Raw genomic sequence first — 10,736 nt, forward strand, 5'->3', positions numbered from 1 at the left:
TATAGGGCCAGGCTAGACACAAGGAGTTTCAAGCCTTCCTCACTGCGTGACAGGGTTCTAAATCTGCAGCTCCAGGTGCGGGCCATTCTCCCATTCAAGTTCTGTTCCAGCTGGAGTTGGTCCTGAGGGCTCTAGGTCCATGGCATGGGCTATAGCACTTCTCTTCCTCTTGCCAGGCTCCAATATGCGATTCTACAGTGCGACGCTCTTAGTACAGTGGTCATACCTTGCTCTCCCATGCATCATCCCATAGCGATCAGCAAGGCTTGCAAGCGGTCCCTCTTGTGGTGGCTCCACTCCCGGATCTCCACAAAGGCCGCCCATTTTGTGCTTCTCCCCATCTCGCCACGGTGACCACGGACGCCTCCCGCCTGGGTGGGGGGACACTTTATGGCCGGACCGCTCCAAGGCCGCACGTGGAACGATTCAGAGACCTTACTGCATATCAATGTTCTAGAGATGAGAGCAGTGCTCTTAGCGTTGCTAGCACTTCAGGACTTTCTTCCCTTGGGAACAATTCGCGATTCAATCGACAACATGTCTGTTGTCTGCGTACATCAACAAGCAAACAAGGTGCTTACCCTCTTTGTCGAGAGGCCATGAGAGTTTGGGAATGGGCAATCTCCACCAATCGCTTTAATAGCAAACGCATATCTGGTCGGTCCAACATCCTAGCGGACAAGCTCCAGTCAGCACCATTCTGACCCCTTACGAAAGTGGTCTCTCAATTTGTCCAAGCAGCGGAACGATATTCGTGACGGTGGGGAACCCCTTCATGCGATCTTTTTGCTTCTCCTCAAACACCAAGTGCGACAGTTTTTGCTCTAATACCTCCTCCCGAGTTACCCCCAAGAGACGCTCTGGTGCATGCTTGGCCACCCGGTCTTCTGTATGCCTATCCAACCTTGCCTCTGATGCTCCAAGTTCTTCAGAAAGCCTCTCGGGTGGGTTGCAGAATGATTCTCATTGCTCCATTCTGGCCTCACGACAGATCTGGATTCCCCCCTTCCAAGGTCTCACCTCGGTGAATCCTCCTTGGATTCTAGATCCCATCCTCGGATCTGATTTCCCATCCATCCTGCATACCTCCTCCGAATCTGGGATACAACCTGAAGCTGACCGCCAGCTTGGCTGCTCCAGTTCCACTCTTGATAAGGACTCCCGGTATTTCATCATCGTTAAGGCAATCTGGTGGCAGCTCATAAACCATCCACTAGAAAGGTTTACCGGGCGGAAACGCTTTCTCTGTGTAGGCTGGAGTGCAAGGCCTGAATCCTTCCACGGTTTACTCTTCCTTTAGTACATTTCTGACTTTCTTACCACTCTTTTTAACGATTAAAGTTGCCAGCAGTTCCACAGTCAAAGTACAGCTGGCGACCTTTCTCACTATCACATTGGCCATGACTCTAATCCTCTTATGTCAGCCAAATGTTGTGTAAAATTTTTCCTAAAGGTACTTTTCTTCTCAGGCCCCTATAAAACAAGCAGTTCCTCCTTGGGACCTTTCTCTGGTCCTACAGGCCTTGCACACCCCTCCTTTCGAGCCAGCGGCCACGGTGGATCTCAGTGATTCTTCTGTCCTACAAGACAGCCTTTTTGGTAGCCATTACATCAGCCAAGAGAGTTTCTGAACTTCAAGCATTATCAGCTAAACCTCCCTTACTTGGTATTTCATCCGACCGCATTGGTCTCCCCAGGACCAACCCGTCCCTTTCTTCCTAAAAATCGCTTCTGAAGTTTAACATCAATTGTAGTCCATTAACTTACTCCCTGTTTTCTTTCCCTAACAATATGAAAACAAAGGTGAATATAAGCTACATTCACTAGATGTTCACAGGCAACTTAGATTTTATCTGAACAGGACAGCTGGTCATAGAACGCAATCCGACCAGCTGTTTATTTCCTTTGCAAAATTCAATTTGGGCAAGCTAATCTCTAAAGTTTCTCTGTCCCGCTGGATTTCACAGTGCATTTTATTGGCTTATCAAGCTTCAGGAAGGAAGGCTCCGTGACCAGGAGGGTGTTCCATGCTCATTCAACCCGTCACCGGTCAGTATCTACCTCGGCAGCCTTCAAGGCTTAGGGATTCCTAGATGATATTTCAGGTGCAGCAGCCACGTGGGCTTCATCTCTGTCGCTTATTTCCCACTATAAATTGGATCTTGCATCTAGGGGTAGAGCATCCTTTGGCTCATGGTGCTCCGGAATATCCTTCCATGATGGCGCCCAAGATTCAGGTAGCTGGGGACTCTGTCCAGGTTGCAGACAATGAATCTCTACTAGATTTAGAAGTTATGTACTCACCATAACGTTCCATCTGAGTAGGTGTATTCATTTGTCTGCAACCATCCCGCCCTCCTATCCCCCTGGCCTTTCAGTTTCCTGCATATTCTGTGTTACCCTTTTTAGGGTTTTGTTGCTTTGGCAAACTCGATCTGAGGTCATGAGGGTAGAGCAGGGCATTATGGGTGAGGGGAGGAGCTGAGAGCTTGGATCCATAGCTGGAAAACCATGCCGGTTCGGATCCGATATCGGATCCATAACCCACAGGTTGCAGACAAATGAATACACCTACTCAGATGGAACGTTATGGTGAGTACATAACTTCTAATTCTCAACCCCCTCCAGACAAGAGACCCAGAGTAGAGGAAGATTCTCCCTCTTCTGATCAGGGCTCCATTTTATCAGAACATTCTGATGTAAAGGAACACTCTTACTCCCCTTTTGAGGATTCGGATGCAGAGCAGTCCATTCCTTCTGTATCTCCTCCTGAGGATTTTTCCTTTGAAACCTTTGCACACTTTAAGAACACTTTATTGGGAAGACCAAGACTTTTCCGATTCCAAGAAAAGACTTAGGGAATTTCTTTTGTTACCTCAACACAGACCGCTGGCGATACCTCCTGTTTAGGACATACTTGATGATGTTTATTCGGAGGCTTGCCTTAACCCGGGTTCCCTGCCTCCTGCACCAGTCAAACCTGATAGGTACTACAGAGTTCCTAACTCTCACCAATTTCTACAAAGCCATAATGCTGACCCTGAAACCATTTCTCAAGGCCCCAAGGATTGAAGGCCTCACTGCCAAGAAGAATCCACTTCCTGCCGAAGAGAGTCAAGATCCTTAGAAAGGTGGGTAAAAGGTATATACCTCAGGCCACCTCTTGCCATGAGGGCCTTAAATTGTCAGTTTCATATGCTTAAATATCAACAGTTCCTGTTATCACAATTATGAATAAAATGTCTCAACCTGAACAACCAGATTTGAAGGAGTTGCAGGATATGATGCATAGTGCAGAGCAAGTGGGTAAACACACCTTACAATGTGGCTATGATGCTCTAGAGGCCTCAAGTAGAGCGGCTGCTACAGGATCAGTCATTCGCAGACATGCCTGGCTTAGGGAACAAAACTTGCCTGATCATGTGAAAGCTAAACTTCTAGATGCTCCTTTACAAAAGGATGTGCTGTTTGGTACTAATGCTGAGGAGATATTATGGAAAATGGAAGAAAAAGACAAATCTATGCAAACTGTCAAAGCTTTTTTACAGGTCCACCACCACGTTTTAGCAGAAATTGGCCTTCAAAAAACTGGTCCTTTCCAGCCACTGACAAGCTCCAAAGAGGTAGATACAGACGCACAAGGGGCAGAGGGCAATCACAAGGATCATATAGAGGCCGATAATGGCAAACCCAGCACCAAGAGGTGGCGAAGACAGTGCACAACAATACAGGAAACAAACCCAATGACTCCCTCATTTCCATGCCAAGCAGGTCTCAGCTGGCAGCACCTTTGGGAGGAAAGCTAGCATTATTTGCAAAAAATTGGCATATTGTCACAACAGACAAATGGATCCTGGACATTATAACAGAGGTTACAAATTTCAATTCCACTCTTCCAAAATGAGAGGTGCCAAACCTGCCACACAATCAAAGGGCAGAGGCACAACTACAAATTTCAAAGCTCATAAGCATGAGAGCTATTCAAGAGGTACCTACTCAATAACAATGTCAAGGTTTTATTCAAGACTTTTCTGGTACCAAGGAAAGGAACCGACTGGAGACCCATTTGGACTTATCCATCCTAAACACATTTTACTGCACTAAAATTCAAGATGCTCACATTACAGCAGCTTCTTCCCATGCTGGGCAAGGAGTTTTGGCTGGTAGCATTGGACCTCAAGGAGGCATACCTGCATGTCCCAATCAGACAAAGCTGCAGAATATTATTTCTTGCAGGTTCAATCCACTATCAATTCTCTGCATTGCCCTTTGTGAATACTCTGGGCGCAGTAGATAAGCCAAAGTGCCTGGCATCAGTGATTGCCTACTGCAGACTTCAAGGGATACAAATTTACCCTTATTTGGATGACTGCCTGATCCAAGCGGACAGCAAGCACATACTTCTGGAACATCTGGCTTATGTAACACGGTTACTGCTTTCTCTGGGATACACAATCAACAAAGAGAAATCCAGGCTAACACCATCTCAGAAAATAACTTTCCTGGGTGCCAACTTGGACACAAACACCCAGATGGCCTATCTTACGCCAGAAAAACAGGGGCAACTAACTCAGTACTTCAAGATACTAGCAAAATGTACCAGGCTTACTGCAAGGAAAATCCAGCAGGCTCTGGGCTTCATGGCATCTTGCATTCTTTTAATCCCATGTGCAAAGCTGCATATGAGGAAACTTCAATGGTACCTAAAAAACCTATGGTCTCAACACAGTCATAGTTTGGAAACAATCATACCAATAATTCCATGTTTGCAAAAGGAATTTCTATGGTGGGCCCAAGCATGTCAAGCAAACACAGGCCTCCCATTCTGCAAGCCTCAAGCAAATCAAGTCATCACAACAGACGCCTCAGATTACGCCTACAGAGACATGACGGACAGGTGCCTCCAGGGCAAATGGTCCCAAAAGGAAAAGCACCTTCACATCAATCAAAAAGAAATGCTAGCAGTAATAAATGCAATTACAGCCTTCAAGAACCTCCTGCATCCAGGACAATTACTGATAAGAACAGACAACACCACAGTAATGTGGTACATAAACAAACAAGGAGGAACACATTCATACCCCTTGTGCAGATTAGTCATGACACTTTGGAACTTGGCTCTGGAATGGCAAATCGAACTTCAAGCACAGTACTTGCCAGGATTGGAAAACACGCTGGCAGACAATCTAAGCAGAAATATGACAGATCCACAATGGGGAAGTTGCATCCTCAGGTGTTTACAGAGATAATCCAAGCGTGGGGGAGGCCAGACATAGATCTTTTTGCCTCCCACAGGAATCATCAATTGGAAATGTTTTGTTCGAGGACCTTTCATCCAAAGGCCTGGAGAGTGGACGCCCTTTCATTCAGTTGGACAGCATGGACAGTTTACGATTCCCCACCTCTGCCTCTTCTGCCCAAGGTGCTTTTGAAAGCAAGAGCAGACAGACCGAAGATGATACTGATTGCTCCAGATTGGCCAAGGCAACACTGGTACCGCCTCCTGAGGAGCCCAACACATACTCCCTCCCTGGTCCTGCCTCTAATGCCTCTTCTGCTGACTCCAGCACAGCTACAAAACTCTTCACAGTCAGCTGAAAACACTCAATCTCGCTGCATGGAAAATTCCTTAACACCACAACAGACCCTAATCTCCAAGGACGTGCAGGGTGTCATTTTGGAGGCCAGAAGTCCATCTACTAGAAAAGCGTACTCCATAAAATGGAAGCGGTTTGTTGGAATGAGAAAAAAGGCCAGGACCCTAGAAAACTGAACTTGCTTCAGGTATTACAGTATCTAGCTGAGCTGCTGAACAGTGGACTTTCATTTTCTTCCATAAAATCCATGCCTCAGCCATTTCTGCAGAATTCAACACGGATCCTCCTTTATTTTCTCACCCACTCTTCCACGACAGTTCCTCAGAGGGGCTAAGAATATAAGACCACCAAGGAAACAAACCAATACCAGCCTGGGATCTTAATTACATACTAGAAAATTAACATTGCCTCCTTTGAACCAGCTGCCTCAACAGATTTGCAATATTTGTCCTGGAAAACAGCATTCCTTCTGGCTATCACTTCAGCTCAGAGGGTTTCGGAACTACAGGCCCTCATGGCGATTGCAGCCTTTTCTTATCTTCCATCAGAACAGGGTTTCCCTTCACCAACCCGCCATTTATGCCTAAAGTGGTATCCAGGGTAGCTTTAAATCGCCATACACCTACCTACCTTTTACCCCAATCCTCAAAACAAAGGGGAAAGGCTGCTACACTCTTTAGACATCCATAGGCAGCTACGTTATTATTTGGACAGAACAAAGTCCTTCAGAAAATCAGAACAACTCTTTGTGTCCTATGCTGTAGGCGCCAAGAGAAGCCAGTTACCAAGCAGACTATTTCAAAGTGGATAGGCCACTGCATACGGTTTTGCTATTCCTATCCTGGGAAATCTGTTCCTACAGGCATCAGATCTCACTCCACCAGGGCCACAGCTACCTCTACAGCCTTCCTCAGAGGAGTTCCTACCAAAGATATTTTGGAGGCAGTGTTTCCACTTGGGAGTTCTGTACATACCTTCACAAAACACCACCACCTGCCTTTATATTCCAAAACTAGAGCAGGCTTTGCCACTGCTGTGTTGCAGGGCATTCTGGCTCAACCCAGTTCCTCCTAGTACCTACCACCCTGTGCGTAGCTTTGGGACTCTACCCATCTGTGATTACTGCAGCTGTATGCATGATGAACATAGTACAGTTTTGTACCTACCATAAATGTAGATGTTCGAGTGCTAATACAGCTGCAGTACAGGTTTCCCCCCTCCTTCCCCACTTGGTTAAGGCATGGGGGCCAACACCCTCTCTTCATACAACCTGACTGGGTTATCCTTCTATGGTTTATTTGCTTGCAACTACTGATTTTGGATTATATTATATTGCATGTATATATATATATATAAACATAATTTATGTATTGCCTTCCTTCTGGGGGCACCTGACATCTGGGGCAAGAAAGACTGAGGAACATGGCGCGCCTGTGTCTTATATACTCCGGCCTCACTGACGCCAGGAGAAAGCGACAACAACCGACGCCGGACCTAGACTTTTGGAATTCGCCGATCGAGGACTCCGCCCTGACGCAGAGAACCCATCTGTGATTACTGCAGCTGTATTAGCACTCGAACATCTACATTTATGGTAGGTACAAAACTGTACTTTCTGAAACATCTGGCTTTTGTAATAATGTTGTTGAATTCTCTGGGATACACAGTCAACAAAAAGAAATCAAGGCTAATACCCTCTCAGAAAATAATTTTCCTGGGTGCCAACTTGGACACAAACACCCAGATGGCCTACCTCACACCAGAGAAACAGGGGCAACTAACTCAATACTTCAGAACACTAGCAAATTTCACCAGGCTGACTGCAAGGAAAATCCTGCAGGCTCTGGGATTCATGGCATCTTGCATCCTACTAATCCCATGTGCAAAGCTGCATATGAGGAAACTTCAATGGTACCTGAAAAACCTATGGTCTCAACACAGCCACAGTTTGGAAACAATAATACCACTAATTCCATGTCTTCAAAAGGAATTTCTGTGGTGGGCTCAGCCATGCCAAGCAAACACAGGTCTCCCATTCAGCAAGCCTCAAGCAAATCAAGTCATCACAACAGACGCCTCGGATTATGCCTGGGGGTGCACATGACAGATTGGTGCATTCAGGGCAAATGGTCCCAAAAAGAAAAGCACCTTCACATCAATCAAAAGGAAATGCTAGCAGTAATAAATGCGATTATAGCTTTCAAAGACCTTCTGCATCCAGGTCAACTATTGATAAGGACAGACAACACCACAGTAATGTGGTACATAAACAAACCGGGAGGAACCCATTCATACCCCCTATGCAGGCTGGCCATGTCACTTTGGAACATGGCTCTGGAATTACAAATCGAACTTCAAGCACAGTACTTGCCAGGCAAGGAAAACACGCTGGCAGACAACCTAAGCAGAAATATGACAGATCCACACGAATGGAAGTTGCATCCTCAAGTTTTTTACAGAGATAATTCAAGCATAGGGAAGGCCAGACATAGATCTTTTGCTTCCCACAAAACCACCATTTGACAAAAATTCTGCTCAAGGACTTTTCATCCAAAGGCCTGGAGAGTGGACGCCTCTCTTTCAGTTGGACAACAATGACAGTTTATGCCTTTCCACCTCTTCCTCTGCTGCCCAAAGTTCTATTAAAAATCAGAGCAGACAGACCAAAGATGATTCTCATTGCTCCAGACTGGCCAAGACAGCACTGGTACCCACTCCTGAGGAGCCTGACGCATTCCCCTCCATGGTCCCTACCTCTAATGCCTCTTCTTCTGACTCAGCACAGCTTCAAAACTCTTCACAGTCAGCTGAAAACACTCAATCTGGCCGCATGGAAGATTCCTTAACACCACAACAGACCCTACTCTCCAAGGAGGTGCTGGATGTCATTTTGGAGGCCAGAAGGCAGTCTACTAGAAAAGCTTACTCCGCAAAATGGAAACGGTTTTGTGCCTGGAATGCGAAAATGGGCCAGAATCCTGGAAAACTAAATTTACCTCAAATATTACAGTATCTAGCTGAGCTGCTAAGCAGTGGACTTTCATTCTCCTCCATCAAAATCCATGCCTCAGCCATTTCTGCAGAATACAACACTGATCCACCTTTTTTCTCTCACCCCCTCTTAAGACTGTTCCTCAGAGGGGCTAAGAATATAAAACCCCCAAGGAAACAACCAGTACCTGCTTGGGACCTCAATTTCATTCTAGAAAAGCTGACCTTGCCTCCTTTTGAGCCAGCTGCCTCAACAGATTTGCAATATTTGTCCTGGAAAACAGCTTTCCTTCTGGCTGTCACCTCAGCTCGTAGGGTATCGGAACTACAAGCCCTCATGGCTGTGCAGCCTTTTATCATCTTCCATCAGGACAGAGTCTCCTTATGAACCAACCCATCCTTTATGCCAAAGGTGGTATCCAGTGTAGCTTTGAATCAGGCTATACACTTATCTACCTTTTACCCTAATCCTCAAAACAAAGCGGAGAGACTACTACATTCCTTGGACATCCACAGACAGCTGCGTTATTATTTGAACAGAACAAAGCCTTTCAGAAAATCAGAACAGCTCTTTGTGTCCTATGCTATAGGAGCTCAAGGGAAGCCAATTTCCAAACAGACAATTTCAAAATGGATAGCCCACTGCATACGCTTTTGTTACTCTTTTCATGGTAAAACTGTACCTGCAGGCATCAGATCGCACTCCACAAGGGCCACAGCTACCTCTGCAGCTTTTCTCAGAGGATTTCCTACCAAAGATATTTTGGAAGCAGCCACTTGGAGTTCTGTGCATACATTCTCCAAGCACTACCACCTACCATTATACTCCCAAAACTAGAGCAGGCTTTGCCACTGCAGTCTTGCAGGGCATCCTGGCTCCTCCTAGTTCTACCTAGTGCCTACCACCCTTTTCTTAGCTTTGGGATTCTACCCATCTGTTATGACTGCAGCTGTATGCACGATGAACATAGTACAGTTTTGGACCTACCATAAATGTAGATGTTCGAGTGCTAATACAGCTGCAGTCCAGGTTTCCCTCCCTCCTTCCCCTCTTGGGACAGGCCTTTTGGCTAACACCTCCTCATACAACCTGATTGGGGTATTCATTTATGGTGTATTTGCTTGCAACTACTGTATTTTGATTGTATGGCATTGCTTTATTACACAAATTTATGTATTGCCTTCCTTCTGGGGGCACCTGACATCTGGGGCAAGAAAAACTGAAGAAAATGGCGTCGGCTGGTTCTTTTATACCCCTGTCGCACTGACGTCAGGGAAGAAGCGACGACAACTGACGCCGGACCTGGACTTTGGAATTCGTCCGACCGAGGACCCGCCTGACGGCAGGAGAACCCATCTGTTATGACTGCAGCTGTATTAGCACTCGAACATCTACATTTATGGTAGGTACAAAACTGTACTTTATTGTTTGTGGCCCCGTGAGCAACTGTGTCTTTACTGTGGCCCCGTGAGTAACTGTGTCTTTACTTAAGCAGATGGAATCTGTGTGTTTACACATACCCCTGTCCTTGCAAATATCCACTCACTCAGTTAGTATCTTCTCCTTTCAGTTACTGAATTATGTTCCATTATATTTAGATATGTATGCATATGGTATGTATGCAGGAATATAGCCTCTGGGCATATGAATATATGTATTTCAGTCACTGTTTGACTCATTTCTTGAGTTGTACTACTCTGGTCATTCTTGAAAAGTCAGCATTGACCAAGTGGTGTCAGTGGGTTTAATAAGCCATCCTTTGGTTGAGATGTAAAACCAATTTCAGATCTGCACGAGGATGGGGTAGCTCATGTGCATGTAAAAGAACTAATTGCCCTTTTTTGTTTATTTATGTTTGCATGTTTGTATGTTTGTTTACTGGAGAAGTGCACTGATAAAAAACTGACCTTTTTAGATATAGCCCAAGTAAATTAGTTCACAATTGAAGCATACAGTTTAAAAATGGAGATTTAAAAAACTGAGATTATACACACAAAAAAAAAAAAATCACCAAAAGCAATGAGTGGTGTCATCATTTTTACAAAGTTGATGATATCAACAAAATGCAACAGTAAAAAAAAAAGTGTCACTTACATTACAACAGTGGACATAGTTATGGTCATTCCCCTTATTAGTTTAAGTAGTAA

The sequence above is a fragment of the Protopterus annectens genome, chromosome 3.part0, assembly GCF_019279795.1.
Source record: "Protopterus annectens isolate FY-2018-M chromosome 3.part0, PAN1.0, whole genome shotgun sequence".
NCBI classification, from domain to species: domain Eukaryota; kingdom Metazoa; phylum Chordata; order Ceratodontiformes; family Protopteridae; genus Protopterus; species Protopterus annectens.